Consider the following 18,343-nt stretch of genomic DNA (forward strand, 5'->3'; position numbering starts at 1 on the left):
ATTGTAAATATATTGATATAATTCCCATACTTTCATGTTAGAGTTATCAGTTTACCCTTATTTACCCAGGATTTATATAATATCCAATATTACAAAGGAAATTATAATTGAAATTGAATTATAATAGAAAAAGGTGAAGTAACAGGGACCTTACTGTTTACAAAGAAAGTTTTTCTTTTCTATTAGTCATTGTGACTTATTATTATTATTATTATTATTATTATTATTATTATTATTATTATTACTATTACTATTACTATTACTATTATTATTATTTTGGGTATATTTAAAATAAAATTAAATACTGCATAGTTCCTTTTATTTATGCCATTTATCCACACTATTTTATCTTCATTTCACATATAATTTCTCCTAGTAATAATAACATTTAAAGTCAGAGAGCTAAAGCATTTAATCCTATTAAAGCCTCATTAAATCTATGCTGCATCTAAAGGTAGGCACTGTCTCACTATTATTCCCCTTGTCAGCAGATTTTCATAAAGTAATTAGAAGAAGGGGCCTGACAAACCCTTCCTTTGAGCCCTTCTCACACACTAATCAACACCAGCTCAAGCCCCATTTACCAAAGGCCATATTATAGCTAATGGGAGGTACAGTTCATATTTAAGATTGTTTACTCTCCTTTGGAAGGAAATTCCATTCTTTTTATGGAAATATTTTTCATAAGTAATGAACTGTGGACTGAAATAAAGGTGCATAAGAAATGTTTAACTGATAAAACATTTAATAATTCTATTAGACATTTTGCATGGGATTTTTTTCATGCTTTATCATTTTTATCATGCTTTTATCAAACCTTCCTTTGAAGATGTTTCACTTCTCAACCAAGAAGCTTCTTCAGGTCTGTCACCTTTGGGACAACGATTTATTATTTATTTTATTTATTTATTTATTTATTTATTACTTAGATTTGTATGCCGCCCCTCTCCGAAGACTCGGGGCGGCTCACAACATGTAAAAAACAAATCATAAGCAATCAGATAAATTTAAAATATTTAAATATTTAAAAAAACCCATATGCTAACAGTCACACACACAGACATACCATGCATAAATTAAACGTGCCCAGGGGGAGATGTTTCAGTTCCCCCATGCCTGACGGCAAAGGTGGGTTTTAAGGAGTTTACGGAAGGCAGGAAGAGTAGGGGCAGTCCTAATCTCCGGGGGGAGTTGGTTCCAGAGGGCCGGGGCCGCCACAGAGAAGGCTCTTCCCCTGGGGCCCGCCAACCGACATTGTTTAGTTGACGGGACCCGGAGAAGGCCCACTCTGTGGGACCTAATCGGTCGCTGGGATTCGTGCGGCAGGAGGCGGTCTCGGAGATATTCTGGTCCGATGCCATGAAGGGCTTTAACGATGCCATGAAGGGCTTTAACGATGACATGAATGACTAAGAATCTCCAGAGACTTTTATATTTAAGTTCTGTCCACTCTAATCCTGGGACATCTGCAAGAAAACAACTGAGCTCAGACACCACTGGCAGCTAGAAGAGACATATCTATCTCGGAAATCACAGGAAATCAGAAAAGGGAAACAAGTGACAAAACATAACTATAGTGTTATAATGCAAACTCTATCTTCTTGCAAATTGTTGCAACGTCGTAAAAATATAAGAGGCAGAAATTATTCTATGAGCCCACACAGTTACAGAAGACTCTGCCTGAGGATAGTTGTTCATTGTTGTTTGGGTCTTTAAAAATCAACATTATTGTGGGTGGGGGGAAGAGTATTTAATGTTGACTACTAGGGAGAAATTAAAGTGATTTTATATAACCTATCAAAACAACGTTGTTGTTGAGCAGGTGATAAAATTACTCAACAGATTTGTGAAAAGACTGAGAAAACTGCTGTGATTAACTGTCACCAACCTGCATTGAAATGCTCAAGGGATACTACCGTAGTGGGACAACCCTATTTAGTTTATAACCAGCTAAACCAACATAGAAAGAAAACGTAGTTAATTCACCATGGAGAATCAGTTTGATGTTCCTTTTTCTTTGATACAAAGTTAAAAATAAATTCTCTTATTTGATAAATGTAGTGAATACCACCCTTCTCCATGCAATCATATATAACTAAAGCAGAATTATATGTTGCAAAAGGCCATAATGGAAATCTAGTTAGGAACACAAGCTTAATGTAGACAGAAAGTCAAGTATATTTACATATACCAAGGCCTTATGTAATGACAGCAACACCGCATCTGGATGCTGGCAAAGTTTAATAAGGATAAAGACCAATAAACAAAATACAATTAGACCCTGTGTGGGATTGAATGTAACAGTTAATTTCAAGCCAACAAGGGATGAATGTGAAGCAGAATCTAGCAAATTTGCAAACCTCTGTATGGAAACAATGACTTAATATTTATGATTGATTAAATTCACATTCTGAGTACCAAGTTTGCCAATTTATACTTTCCTTAAAAACAGTTGTTCTGACGAATATGAACACGATGTATTTAATTCTAATTCTGTGGGCCACTACATTTGAAATACTGAAATAGATTTGGAAATGTGCCTTCTCTATGCAAGCCTATAAACCCTTTGTTCCAATGAAGCCAATTAAAATATTGGCTTTGTCCTTGAAGGTTAATACACACTTGGCTGCTAAGAAAATAGCCTACTTTCTTAGAGAAATAATGAGTGGGCAGGAGAAAAAGGATTAATGAATTATCCTAATCTCTATTTATTTACAAATCTAACATACCAGCAGATGGTTTTGAACAGCAATTGAGTTTAACAGCAATTAAATTTGGACATTCACAAAGTGATTATCCCTCAGACATCCCTTCCCTGCTTTATCTTGCTTCAATTCTGTTCTTCTGGATTAAAATCAGTATTCTAAAATACTGGGTGGTCTTTGTTCTGTTCTCTGGACCAGACGATGACCAAGCCTTGTGTTGTCAAACTTCTGAAATTGTTATTATAATATTGAGGTTTCTAAATAATAGTACTACCTGACAAATGGCAAGTTGAAGAAAGTCATGTTTGAAAAGAAACAGCTGTGAAATTGTCTCCTTTAAAAAAAAATTATCAAACTTTAAAAATACGAAGATAAAACTAGCATAAACTTGGAAAATATTAAAGTGTTATTTTTAAAAAATCAGACAAAAGGAAGAAAGGAAAAAAATGTACAAAAAAGTATAAAAATGACTTCACCCTTTGTCAAGACAAATACAAATAATTTCATGTTGTCTAATATTTCATTCAAATATGTTTTCTTCCCATATCTCTCTTTTTAATAAGTAAATTATAAAGCTTTATTATTCAATCTTAACAAAGTCCACTAAATGTCTTCAGGAAAAAACCCAATTATATATTTTAACCTTAATCAAATAAACTATTCAAATTCATTTCTATTATTTTTAACATGTTAGTTTATCATTATCTTTGAAATTACAACGAATGTCTTCTTGCCTTATCTTATTTATAAACAAAAATTTAAAAGCTTGGACAAAGCTGACTTATCTTTGACTTCAAGAGTTCCAAATTCCATATGACACTGCTATATTTTGGTCTTAATAGAGTATCTGTATGGAACATATATGAGTGATCCCATCTCTTCTATTTTATCCAGGGAAGAATTTTGAGATGTTGATCTTTTTGCTGGCTGCTACTTCTGCTGCAAACAGTCAGCTCTGAAAAAAACAGTCACATTTTAGACTGTTATTTCTTACCCAGAGGTCCCAGCTGTTAAAATTATCTATTAAAAAGAAAGTGAAACTTGAAAGTAATTCAAAGAGGAGAACTAGCCAACTGGATTATCAAGTGGATTTGAATAGAAAGGAATAATCATAGCATTATCAGCTGAGCATTCTTTATTATGAAAATGAGCAAAGATACTTGTGTTTTAACAATACTACAAGCCAGGATTTTTAAGAATGGGAAAAAGGAGGAATAGACATAACTCTGCAGTAGAGAGTTCATTCAAACCATCCAAGTAACAGAAAATGGAAGATTATAGTGCAAACAGACAATCTATGAACTTTTATCAATTTTGATAATCCCAATGTCATTTTAATAATAATAATTTAATAATAATAATAATAATAACAATTAAACATTTAAAAAGCCCATCATTAAGAACCATTCAATAAAATCATACCATTCATAAAACTATACGTGCTTAGGGTATCTCAGTTACCCCATGCGAAAGGCGAGGGTGGGGGCCATTCTAATCTCCGAGGGGAGTTGATTCCAGAGGGCCGGGGCTGCCACAGAAAAGGCTCTTTCCCTGGGGCCCACCAGACGACATTGCTTAGCCGATGGGACCCAGAGAAGGCCACCTCTGTGGGACCTTATTGGTCGCTGGGATTTGTGCGGCAGAAGGCGGTTCTGAAGGTATTTTGGTCCGATGCCATGTAGGACTTTATAGGTCATTACACTTTGAATTGTGACCAGAAACTGATCGGCAGGCAGTGCAGGCTGCAGAATGATAGCTCTTGTGGCCGCATTCTGCACCATCTGAAGTTTCTGAACACTTTTCAAAGGTAGCCTCATGTAGAGAGCATTGCAGTAGTCGAACCAAAGGTGATGAGGGCATGAGCAACTGTGAGCAATGATTCCCTGGCCAAACAGGGTCACAACTGCTGCATCAGGTGAACATTTTAAATTTTATTTTATTCCAATTTCATTTTAAATTTTATTTTTATCAAATTCCATTTTAAATTTCTTTTATCAAATTTAGTAATAAATTGTTTCTGGAACTTTGTACTTAGATATGGCCTAAGGGCTAATCAATAAAGACTCATGTGATGTCATTAAAATTAAAACATGTCTTTGGACATAACTAATATTATATCAAAGATTTCAAAATTCAAATTGTTGAATAGATAACTATATTCTAATCTGCCCTTTAGTCTAAGAAAAATGAATTAAGTCAGCTTTCTTGGAAATGCAAAGTTATGAAATTCCAAACAATCTGTGATGATAGATATTGTCATTAAATAAAGATACCTAGAAAATTTAGTCTGCTATTTACAACATGGCCTCATCTCTTTAACTATCCTTGCATTTTTTTAAAAAAAATCAATTTATTTTTATGCGTGAAAATATAAAGTAACATTTTAAAATACATTTTACATTTGTTATAAAAAGTTAAGACAAAGAACCTGTTACATGCTCAAACGGTAATAGAAAATATTGGGTTTTATAACTTAACAAATCAGAGAGAAAAATAATGGATCAAAGAAGCCTTTCCACATCACAGTACAAAGCTCTTTCCAATAGAGTACATTGACTGCCTAATTTAATTGCAGAATCAGTGCTGAGCCTGATAGGAAAACTCATGCCAGTCACTAGAATACATTTTGGCAGGAAAACATCAAGATTGGCTGCTGGCCCAGAGTCTAGATATCTAGTTTCTCCAAGGTAATAGAACATTTAATTCCCATTTTGGGTTTGTTTCTTTAAGAGGTACAAATGCTTACACACCCATCCATTTTATGCTAAGGTTATATGGACAGCAACTGAGTTTGCTGACAATGGATGAAAAAATTTGCACATATTTAACACGTGATAGTAAAGGTTGATTTGCTGTGAAATACCCACCTGCATTGACATGAGAGAAACGAATTGATTGGATAAGTACATATAAATGAATGTGGACAGGAAGCATTGCAGTGTGGAATGACTTTTCTTTCCTGCTAAGTTGCCATGCACAGATGTTGAGAATGGTCCTGAATAGTAATTTTCTTTCTTTTCAGGAAATCCATCTTATTTCAATGTCAGTGGGTTTCATTTGCAATGTTGGTTTAACTTCACTTAAAGAGTATTTCTGCAGAAGAGATTTATAGCTTTTAGCCAACCATTCTTAGAGAGGTATAAAGCTTGTTGTTATTAGTGTGTTCTCATTGTAGCAATGGCTGGAGGACATAGTAAACTGCTAGTGCTCAAAGTCTCAATTCTTATTTTTAAAAAAATATTTTTTGTTCTAGATATGAATGTTATACTGTATCATGATTTTGATTGATTTTCTATGCATATTCATCTTTCATTCAGCATGTCAAAATCTTAATATATATGTGGATAGATAGATAGGTAGATAGGTAGATAGGTAGATAGGTAGATGGGTAGATGGGTAGATGGGTAGATAGGTAGATAGGTAGATATAGATAGATAGATAATATATTTTGAACAAAACATTCAGAAGTAAAATTAAAGTTATGAGAATATAAGTAATTTATTATTTGCAAAAAATGATATATATATAACTTATCATATGTATTCAGGCTAACGATTTTTTTCTCTGTAAAATCAAATCCACTTAAATTTTATGTGTGAAGAAAACACTTAGCCAGTATATTCTCAAACTTTTTTCACAATGGGGTAAAAAAAGAATTACTGATGGATATATATGATTACTTTCCATCCAGTTTGCAGTCACTGAACATAAATCTACATTTGTTCATATGAGACAATGAACACAGAATTTATATTTATTTGACGGCTGATAAAATATATTAAAATGCTTTGGAGCTAGGCTAAAAATTGCTATAAAATTGGTACCTCTATACATAGGTTCTCTACAAGTGTAATGATCCCCCCAAAAAGTGCTTATATTTTAAAGTACTGTAGCTAGTATGTTCTGTATGTTGTCTGTATGTCTTTTTGCAAAATACTAGGCTTGAAGCAACAGATATTGAAACAACAGTTATTGCAAAAACGGGTGCTTCGCTGGCAATGGAAGGTCCGGAGATGTGGTTTCCCAATAAGGGAAGCCTCAGTGAAATCGTAGCATTTGCGATGCTGTGATTTCACTGAGGCTTCCCTCGCTGGGAAACCACACCTCCAGATTTCCATTGCTAGTGAAGCGCCCGTTTTTGCGATGCTGGGATTCCCCTGCAGCATTGCAATAATGTGGAAGTCTGGAGGTGGGGTTTCCCATGGAGGGGAGCCTCAGGGGAATCCCACCAGCATGAAAATGGGCGCTTTGGCTGGCAAAAGGGGTGAATTTTGGGCTTGCACGCATTAATCGCTTTTCCATTGATTACTATGGGAAACATTGTTTCGTCTTACGAACTTTTCACCTTGTGAACCTCGTCCTGGAACCAATTAAGTTCGTAAGACTAAGTATTAGTGCTACTTACTTTTCTCTTCAATATTGGAATGTTTCTAGAAATAGTAAAGGGCTTACTGAAAATTGTGGAATCAATAATAAGGAAGAATATCCAAAATTGAGCAGAAATGATGGGATATGTTATTTATTTAGCAATCAATATTTCAAAACACAAAACAATTATTGAGAATATGTTGAATTACTAACAATTCCTAAATTTAAAATTCCAAGAAAAATAAAGGAAAAATATTGAATAATAATTATCACAACCAAAATGAATAAGTGTAATAATAATCATAGGCAAAAATAAACCATTACATTAATTAAGAAATTAGCATAATTTACAGTATATTTGCACTTCTTAGCAAGTTATTCAACAACTATATTATGGGGCTAATTATATATATTCATGAACAAAACATTGAAGAAAGAAATTGTTTCTTCTATCTTAATCATCAAGATGAACAAAACATATTTTTTATTAAAATGTTTTAAGCTTTTCACCTAGAATATGATCAAAGACCAGTCTGATTACCTATCATTTTAAACTGGGAAATAATTTCATCTGTGATCTCTCTTCCATGTAAAATATTCATTTCCAACTAACTTTAATTTTTTAAAAATGATATAATATCTGAATTCTAAGGACCCAAAATGAAGCTTTAGATTCTTAGCAACATTAAGTGCATACACAATGTTTCCAACAATATTTCATTAGAAACTTATCAGAGAAAATGCAACAATTGCAATATACAGTATATGTATATGTTCTTGATTAAATTGAGTTAAAGTTCTATACAAACTAAAACTTAACACTGAAAATGACATAGTTTTTAAGATGACTTAAATGTGTGGAAATATTGCAAAATATTAAATGTATATAAAAAGGAAAGTGAGAAACTCAATAGTTATTTTTTATTCACTTTTTTCTATTCCTTTCTTAATATTTTGGTATATAATTTTTTTCTTAAATTTGCTTTCTTATTTTTTTTATTTTATTAAAATGATATATTAGATTTACACATAAACATATACATATCCATAGCAGATAGATAGATGATATAGACAGACAGACAGAAATATGTATATGTTTGTCTTTATATAGCAAATGCCTTAATTCAAGTCACTAATACTTGCTAATACTAATAGAATATCAACTTTTTTATTTAGAATACTTTGTCATTTATATAATAAAATGTCAAGAATTTTAATTATGTCATATAAATACTATTGAAGCAAAATAATATAATTTATCAAGGTTTATAACAACATAATAAAAAGTAGAAGAATGCTTTGAAATTTCCCTTCTTAAGGCTTCTTTCACAAAAGAATTGTTAAAAGAGTTTTTTCTTAAAAGCTGCAACCTGTATCATTTGCACTTGGAAGTGACACCTTTGCAGAAGTGTCCAGCGGACAGTTGAGAATGCTTTGAAAGCAACCCAGAGCAAAATGATGCTTTGTTTATGTTGGTTTTTGCTTCTTCTGAAAATGTGAATTTTGGCAGCTTCTTCAAACTCTTTATAAACACTGAGCAATGTATCAGTCATGCTAAATAAGTGTTCAGTACAAAGAGAAATGAAGTTTAGCAACTGGAATTAAATTCTGCTACTCTTCATAATATAGCTATATACAGTGAACCCTCGAGTTTCGCGTGTTCAAGTATCGCGAAAGGGCTATTTCGCGAGTTTTCAACCAGGAAGTAAACTCCACCATCTGCGCATGCGTGCCCTTCCACGCATGCATAGATGGTGGAGTTTCCCCGCCGGGCAGAGGCTTCCCTGGGTCTTCCCCCTCTTGCCCCCGTAAGACCCCAGCGGCGGCGCGAGCAACGGCGTGGGCGGGCGGGCGGCACGCGCTTGGGGACATCCCAGCTCCGCTCCCCAGCTGGGGAAAGCGCGCGCGTTTGGGGACTCCCTAGATCCGCTCCCCAGCTGGGGAGCGGATCTAGGGAGTCCCCAAACGCGCGCGCTTTCCCCAGCAACGCGCGCGCTTTCCCCAGCAACGCGCGCGCGGTGGGGACTCCCTAGATCCGCTCCCCAGCTGGGGAGCGGATCTAGGGAGTCCCCAAACGCGCGCGCTTTCCCCAGCAATGCGCGCGCGGTGGGGACTCCCTAGATCCGCTCCCCAGCTGGGGAGCGGATCTAGGGAGTCCCCAAACGCGCGCGCTTTCCCCAGCAACGCGCGCGCTTTCCCCAGCAACGCGCGCACGGTGGGGACTCCCTAGATCCGCTCCCCAGCTGGGGAGCGGATCTAGGGAGTCCCCACCGTGCGCGCGTTGCTGGGGAAAGCGCGCGCGTTTGGGGACTCCCTAGATCTGCTCCCCAGCTGGGGAGCGGATCTAGGGAGTCCCCAAACGCGCGCGCACCCCAGGCGCGAGCAACGGGGTGGGCGGGCGAAGGGCGGGCGGCAGTGGAAGCAAAAACACTATCTGCGCACGCGCAGATGGTGTTTTTACTTCCGCACCGCTACTTCGCTAAAAATCGATCATCGCGTGGGGTCCTGGAACGGAACCCTCGCGATGATCGAGGGTTCACTGTATACACAAAAATATGTTTATCAGCAAATATTAAATACATAATTAAATTTAAATTTTACTGTGATTTTAGAGTAACACATTTACTAGATGCCTATTAGATGCCTAAAATCAAAAGAGCAAAAGTATACAATATGAAGATTGAATTTTTCTTTTAAGTTAAATTAATTTTTTAAATAAATCATTTTAGTGCTAATAGAGTTCCCTTCAGACAGTTTGGTCAGGTGGTTCAGGTTAAGAACAATGAGACTGTGAGTTCCACTCCCATCTTAGGTACAAAGCCAGATTGGTGACTTTGGGCCTGAAATTCTCTCAGCCCTGGGAAAGAGGGAAATGGTGAACTTTTGCCAAGAAAACTGCAGAGAAACTTTTGCCAAGAAAACTGCAGAGACTAGTTCAGAGAGTCATTAGGAATCAAGGCAGTTACTTCAAGGTGCACAGGTGTAGTGGTTAAGATTGATTACTTCAGTGCTCTCTACATGGGGCTACTTTTGAAGAACATTTGGAGACTGCAGCTAGTCCAAAATGCAGACGCGAGAGCTGCCATGGGTTTACCAAAGTTTGCCTATGTATCTACATCACTCCGCGAGCAGCATTTGCTACCGATTGGTCTCCAAACGCAATTCAAAGTGTTGGTCATTACCCATAAAGCCCTACAAGGGTTAGGACTAGATTACTTATGGGACCGTCTCCAACCTCACGTATCGCAGCAATTGGTCAGAGCCCACATAGTCGGCCTTCACCAGATCCCGTCAGCCAAGCAATGCTGTCTGGTGGGCCCTAGAGGAAGGGCCTTGTCTGTGGCAGCTCCGACCTCTGGAACCAACTTCCCCACAGATTTGCACTGCCCACACTCTCTTGGCCTTCTGGAAGGCTTTAAAAACTCTCCTTTGCCGGCAGGCCTGAGGCTGTTGAGCTTTAACACTCTACTCCAGCCATTAGCATGACTGTGATGTTAATGAGTATAGTTTTATGACTTGGGTTTTTAAATTAGTTTTATAATTGGGCTTTAAAATTGTGTTTTCGTATTGCTTTTTATATGTTGTGAGCCACCTTGTAATCATAATTATTAGAAGGATTGACATGGTGATTTTTATGAAGTGTTTTTGTTTAAGGCTGGTTTCCAAATTTCCAAATTCCAAATTCATAATTATTAGAAGGATTGACATGGTGATTTTTATGAGGTGTTTTTTTTGTTTAAGGCTGGTTTCCAAATTTCTGGTAGGCGGGACGTGTCATCTCTTTTATTTATGCAAAGGGGGCTCCTCTCAATTTCTATGGCTTCTAGAGCAATTCTTCTATATAAATTCTCTGTTTTGTGAAGTAATTTAGTTTTTTCAAAGTCAATTTCGTGCCCTGTTTTTTTAATGTGCTGGACAAGGGAGGAAGTCTTTTCTTCTTTTTTAACTGCATTCACATGTTCTGCAAGGCGTGCACTTACTCTTCGGTTGGTTTGTCCAATGTATGTGGCTGCACATGTTTTGCAAGGGATTTCATAGATTCCTTGGTATTCCAATTGGATTTTATCTTTGGGGCTCCTTAGGATATTAGATATTTTTTGGTTGGTGCAAAATGAAGTTTTGATGTTATGTTTGTGCAGAATTTTACTAATTTTGTCTGTGGTGCCCTTGATGTAAGGGAGGATGGTGGTACCATTGTCCTGTTCTTGATCTTGTTTTTTGGGGGGTGTCTCTTTTTTGATTAGGTTTGTGATTGTTTTCTCTTCGAATCCATTAGAAATTAATACATCTTTGAGTTTGTTCAATTCAGTTTTTAAGTGCTCATGGTCAGCTAAGCGTTTGGTTCTGGTGATGAGTTTTGGCCACTGAGGTGATTTGTGCGGGGTGGTGGTGTGAGTGTGCATTTAGATAACGGTTGGTATGGGTTTTCTTTTGGTAGATAGTGTGTCCTAGGCTGCCATTGGGTTTTTTATAGACCAGTACATCTAGAAAGGGAAGTTGATCATTGATTTCTGTTTCCATAGTAAACTGTATTTTGGGGTGTAGGCTGTTAAGATGTGTGAGGAAATTGTCTAGTTTTTCCTTACCATGTGGCCAAATTACAAAGGTATCATCAACATATCTCAGCCAAAGTTTAGGTTTGTATTTGGATTGCTCTAATGCATTATTTTTGAAATATTCCATATAGAGGTTGGCGATGACCGGTGAGAGAGGTGATCCCATGGAGGCTCCCTCTATCTGTTTATATCTTTGTTCATTATAGATGAAGTATGTATTGGTCAGGCAGTGGTTGGTAAGGTCTAGGATATATTTGGGGGGTTTGTGTTTGTCCTGGATAGCTGTCAAGGCTTCTTTAATAGGTATTTGTGTGAAAAGGGACACGACATCAAAACTCACAAGTAGGTCATCGGGTTGTAGGTTTTGTTTTTTGATTATTTGTATAAAGTGGAATGAATTTTGAACATGTGAGATAATAGTTTCTGTATATGGTTGAAGGTATTTGGCTAAAAATTTGGCAAGGTTTTGTAGAGGGGAGCCTATAGAACTGACTATTGGTCTGAGAGGTATTCCTTCCTTGTGTATTTTTGGAAGGCCATAGAGTTTTGGACATATGGAAGATTTTTCTCTGGGGATGATTTTTTGCTGGATTTCTTCGCTGATGGGAGAGGCCTTGATTTTGGATTTGGTAGTTTTTTCTAGGTAGGTGGTAGGATCTGTGCTTAGGAGTTTGTAGGCTGGGTTTTGTAATAGAGTTGTCATTTTTTCTTTGTAGTCTGCTGTATTCATCACTATTGTGGAGTTTCCTTTGTCAGCTGGGAGGATGGTTATATGATTGTCTTTCTTCAAATTGATAAGTGCATCTCTTTCCTCCTTTTGTATGTTCAGCTGATGATGATGGTGAATGTGATTTCGCCGAAACGTCGCATAAACATGCAAAATATTACACAGGGCAAAACCCGAACTCAGAACAATCTACATACATATGCCCGTGAAAATTTACGAAAACAAATATATATATATATATATATATATATATATATATATATATATATATTTGTTTTCGTAGATTTTCACGGGTATATGTATGTAGATTGTTCTGAGTTCGGGTTTTGCCCCGTGTATAGACACTCAAAATATTACATGGGGCAAAACCCGAACTCAGAACAATCTACATGTATATATATATATATATATACAGTGATCCCCCGATCATTGCGAGGGTTCCGTTCCAGGACCCCCCGCAACGAGCGGGTTTTCGCGAAGTAGCGCTGCGGAAGTAAAAACACCATCTGCGCATGCGCAGATGGTGTTTTTACTTCCCAGCAGCGAGGAGCCGAAGATTGGGGTTTCCCCGCTGCCCACACCCACGTTCGCCTTTGACTTCGGGACTCAGTTGGTAAACCGTGCGGCTGTTTTAAAATGTCACCGCCGGCATGTCCCGAAGCCAAACGAACCCGGGTGGCTGGGCGAGCAGCGAGCGAACGGCGGGTGGCCGGGTGAAGGGCGGGCTCGCTGCTCGCCCGGCCACCCGGGTTCGTTTGGCTTCGGGACATGCCGGCGGCGACGTTTTAAAACAGCCGCGCGGCTTCCCAACTGAGTCCCGAAGTTCGCCTTTGACTTCGGGACTCAGTTGGTAAACCGCGCGGCTGTTTTAAAACGTCGCCGCCGGCATGTCCCGAAGCCAAACGAACCCAGGTGGCCGGGCGGGCGAGCGGCGAACGGCGGGCAAGCCGGGCGAACGGCGGGCGAACGGCGGGTTGCCGGGCGAACGGCGGGCGAGCCGGGCGAACGGCGGGCGAACGGCGGGTGGCCGGGCGAAGGGCGGGCGAGCGGCGAACGGGGGAAGACCCAGGGAAGCCGCCCAGCAGCTGATCTGCCCGGTGCCATCTACACATGTGTGCCCATAGAAAAAAAGGGCGTGCATGCGCAGATGGTGTTTTTACTTCCGGGTTCAAAAATCGCCATATAGCCGTTTCGCAATCATCGGGAGCGCAATACCCGGGGGATCACTGTATATATATATGGAGGGAGGGAGAGAGAGAGAGAGAGAGAGAGAGAGAGAGAGAGATGTAGGTAGGTAGGTAGGTAGGTAGGTAGATAAAATATTAAGTTAGAAACTAAGCGGCTATGATTTTTCTCCCACTTCAGGCATAAAGACAGCGGGGTGACCTTGTCCCCGCCCCCCTTTTTCTCTCACTCACTTATTCACTTTCAGTCCTGGAAAGGGTACTTCCCTGAAGGACAAAATATATTCCTGAAAATGAAGAAAAATACAGTAATGAATACAAACATTCAAATTGGCATTGCCTTTCGGAATTGAAAATAAATTTTAAATCATAAGTCCTTTCTATTGGAAAAAGCGAGCAGCACTGTCTGATTGGGCATTGGTATGCATAATTATAAATCTGCATCAAACCATTTTCAGCCATTATATTGATTAGAATAGCTTACCTTGAAAGTTGTGCTGATATTCCTTGACTGAAGGATGCCACATCAATGTTATCATTCGAGGATAGGCATCTGGGGGACAGCTATGAGAAAGTTAACTCATTTACAGCTTTCTATGCCTGTATCTGAGTTCTACCATAAGCTATCTGAGTGCAGAATCACACATAAGTTAATATACTTTCTCAATATAGATATCGCTGTTCTACCTCTTGATACTTGTTCTGAAATGAACATCCTGGGAGATAGGTACTTTTCCCCTGAACTTGCATGCTATGATTGTCTAGTTAATATAACACCTGAATATCGTTTTAGAAATAGATGCCTGTCTCCACCAACTCCATTTTATCAGAAACTGAAAAGGACAAGTGTTTCCCTAATGGCATTTTAATAAATCTCAGCACTCAGTGATATCCTTTTTCTCCTATTGTTCTGTTATTTCTGAGATCAGAATTAGAGTCACCTTTCAATGCCTCCTATCTCTCGACTGGTGGAGCTGAGGAAGCAAAAGTAAGTGGGCAGTTTTGTTCATTCTTTTGCTTCCTTAATTTTTCTTTTAAAGTGCTAACTGCATTTTAATGCTAAAAACGTGTCAGTTTCTAGTTTTTAGGTAATTTTCTTGCTTTGTCAAAATAGAAAGCAGAATCACACTACTGGATAATATAGAACCTTTCTTGATATCTGTTGTGGTTCAGCCTGAGGCAGATCAAAGACCAGCTGCGTCTTTGCTGGCTCCATGCCCGGAGGAGGCTGACAGCGAAGAGGAAGGGGCTGTGACGAGGAAGAACAGCATGGGAACCCCGGGGAGGGGCTCTCCCCAGTCAGTAGCTTGGAGTCATTAGGTGACAAAGCCCAAGCTGTCATTGATATGCGACAGAGACGTTTAGATCAAAGGAAGGATCAATTGAGGAAATATTATCAGCATTGAATAAGGAACACCAGGGCTTGGGTGTGGTCCTCATTAGCAGGGAAGGGTTTATAATGCAGGCAAGCTCTTGAAGCCATGTGGAGTGTTATCAGTTTGGAGTTGATGTACCCTGCATTGTTTCTCGGCGTTTCTGTTCCTGGCTCGTGGCCCAGCAGTTTTGAAGACCCGTGGGAGGTGTATGTCTTTTATCTACAGCCTCGTCTTGGCAGCAAGAAGCCTCTATTTATGTTCCAGTGTTTTCCTGCTTTGTAAGGACATTTTCTGTTAGCTTCATTTCTCTTGAACATTATAAAACTGTATTTGAATTTTACCGGTGTGTCTGGCTTATCTTTTTGGGTTGGTCATAGCTTCCGGAGTGACCCAGACAGAACAATATCACTATTACTTCCTACAGTTAGGATGTGAAGACCTTGGATGGATTTTTTAAAAAATTAAGTAATTTCAGGTTACTTCTCAGGGTCGCACTGGGCATCTGTACAAGCAGATCTATTTATTTCTTCAAAGAAAAACAAAGTTCAGCTGCCTTTTTTAAAAAAAATTCAGCACACATGAGGTATGAGAAATACCTGGTGAAGGGATAACATGTACATTTACATGAACATGTAATCTTTAAAATGGAGAAAGATTTATTCCTTTAGAATCTCTTTTTCTATTTGTTACTTTTTAAAAATATTCCCTGTTGCATATTCCCAAAAACTAACAAGCTAGGGGAAAACATTTATTGTAGTTTCAAAACCAGAAAAAAACTTTTTAGTAATGTATTAGAAATAAAAGTACTCTCTTATGGGACAGGAGTTTTTGTAATTTTTTTTTTTTTGAGATTTTCAGCAGTTTACATAATCTTATCCATGGCTACACAAGCTTCCATTGAAAATTTCTGAAACATGCTTTCTAAACTCGTACAGTCCCTCATGGATACATTATTGATTCTTTGGGGGCTGTGGAATAAGCCGGCTATCAAATCTTGACTGAATGTGTAGATAATTGTGACCAATAAATGCAGCTAATGCTGGGCAAAAACAAATTCGCTCTTCTATGTCCTGGTCTGATCTTTAGAGTATAACTCACACAAGGCACCATAAGTGAAATGCTTATCTAGTTATGCCAAGTTTTATACTCTCAGCCAAGTTCCTTTGACGTTATCATTGTAATCATATAGAAAAGAAAATATATTTACTAAGAGTTTCTAACTGAACAATCGTATCTTTATAAATTCTCTGAGAATGATCTTAAAAGACCATAGACACGCAGAAACACAAATAAACTTTTTAAAGATTGGGAAATTATATATTTTAATCAATGGCATAAGACAATGGGGCTTGTCCCACCACTGAGTTAAATTTCTATCCATCCATCCTTGAGGCAGCAGAAAACTACAATAGTAAATGAAATGTATTATTATTGCTGCCATTTTGCTTTAATTATATCTATTCCAGGTTACCATCAAATGATGCTATCCTGATTTCATGCATATAGTTCATGATAAGCAAAGCATTTAGTAACTTATATTTAGCAATTTAGCAATTTATATGACTTTACTATCCTTCCTTTATGAAAAGGATTAACTTTTAGGAAAAATATGACTATATAGCATAAATGGGAATAATCTGCTGGAAAATTCTATTTATTTTCTCTATATTCTTTTCTATACCCTCTAGTTTCTATTCAGAATGCATGTTATTATTTTATTGTTATGCTATTTCTGCCTTACATTAAAATAAGGGTTAGGATTAGAGTGGATAGAACTTAAATATGGAAATCTCTGGAGATTCTCAGTCATCCATGTCATGGTTGTTCCAAAGGTATTTTTTCAAGAGGAAAGTAGACTTTGTGGTTTTTCTTTGAAGATGTCTTGCTTCTAAAACAAGAAACTTCTTCTGTTCTGACTGAATGGTAAGGAATCCTTTCATTCTCTACCATCTAGTCAGAGCTGAAAAAGCTTCTTGGATGAGAAGCGAAGCGTCTTCAAAGTAAAACCAGAAAGTCTAGTTACCTTTTGAAAATAAACACCTTTGGGTTAAATACGAAAGGTTAATACCAATCTAAAATTGTGATAGCTGGAACACTACTACTACTACTATAACTGTAAGACTATTACTATGTTGAACTCTTTATTATTGTAGCAAAGGAGAAGGTGACCAGTGATTACAGAAGACAGGGTATTCCATGATCAATAAGTGCCTCTATGGTCCCACTTAAAGCAATCTTTCACTTAATATGGGAAAAATTTTCTAGAATAATTAAGAAAGATCAAACCATAACAGAATCAGTAGATCAACGCAACGTAGTTGACCTCATATACTTAGACTTCAGCAAAGCTTTTGATAAAATAGATCACAATCTCCTAATCCACAAATTAGAAAAAAACAGGGTAGACTACAACACATGCAGATGGATAAACAGTTGGCTGACCAACCACACCCACTGAGTTGTCCTCAACGGCTCCAAATCCACATGGAAGAAGGTAGGCAGTGGGCTATCACAGGGTTCTGTCCTGGGGCCTGTGCTCTTCAACATTTTCATCAATGACCTAGATGAGGGAATAAAGGGGGAACTAATCAAATTTGCAGATGACACCAAGCTGGCGGGGATAGCCAACACCTTAGAGGATAGGCTCAAAATACAGAAAGACCTAGATAGATTAACTCTGTGGGCCCAAACTAACAAATGATGTTCAACATCGAGGAGAGTAAAGTCCTTCACCTATGTTAAAAAAAAACTAGATGCGCATACATTCTGGAAGGAACCTTACTTAGCAGTAGTGACTGTGAAAGGGATCTTGGAGTCTTGGTTGATAATCAACTAAATATGAGCCAGCAATGTGCAGCAGCAGCTAAAAAGGCCAACACAATCCTAAGCTGTATCAACAGGGGGATACACTCCAAGACCAGAGAGGTATTAATATCACTCTATAACTCCCTGGTCAGACCACATCTGGAGTACTGCATTCAGTTCTAGTCACCACACTTCAAAAGAGACATAGAAACTCTGGAGAAGGGGCAGAAAAGAGCAACCAAAATGATTAGGGGACTAGAAACCAAGACTTATGAAGAGAGATTGTTGGAACTGGGCATGGATAGCCTAGAGAAAAGAAGGGCCAGGGGGGACATGATAGCAGTCTACAGGTACTTGAGGGGTTGCCACAGAGAAGAGGAGGGTCGCACTATTTTCCAGGGCACCAGAGAGCCAGACGAGGAAGCTGACCAAGGAGAGATTCAACCTAGAAATAAGGAAGAACTTCCTGATGGTCAGAGCGATCAACCAGTGGAACATCTTGCCAGCGGAGGTTGTGAACTCCCCAACTTTGGACATTTTCAAGAGGAGATTGGACTGTCATTTGGCTGGAGTGCTGTAGGATTTCCTGCTTAAGTAGGGAGATGGACTTGATGACCTGCAA

The sequence above is a fragment of the Erythrolamprus reginae genome, chromosome 2, assembly GCF_031021105.1.
Source record: "Erythrolamprus reginae isolate rEryReg1 chromosome 2, rEryReg1.hap1, whole genome shotgun sequence".
In the NCBI taxonomy this organism is placed as follows: Eukaryota; Metazoa; Chordata; class Lepidosauria; order Squamata; family Dipsadidae; genus Erythrolamprus; species Erythrolamprus reginae.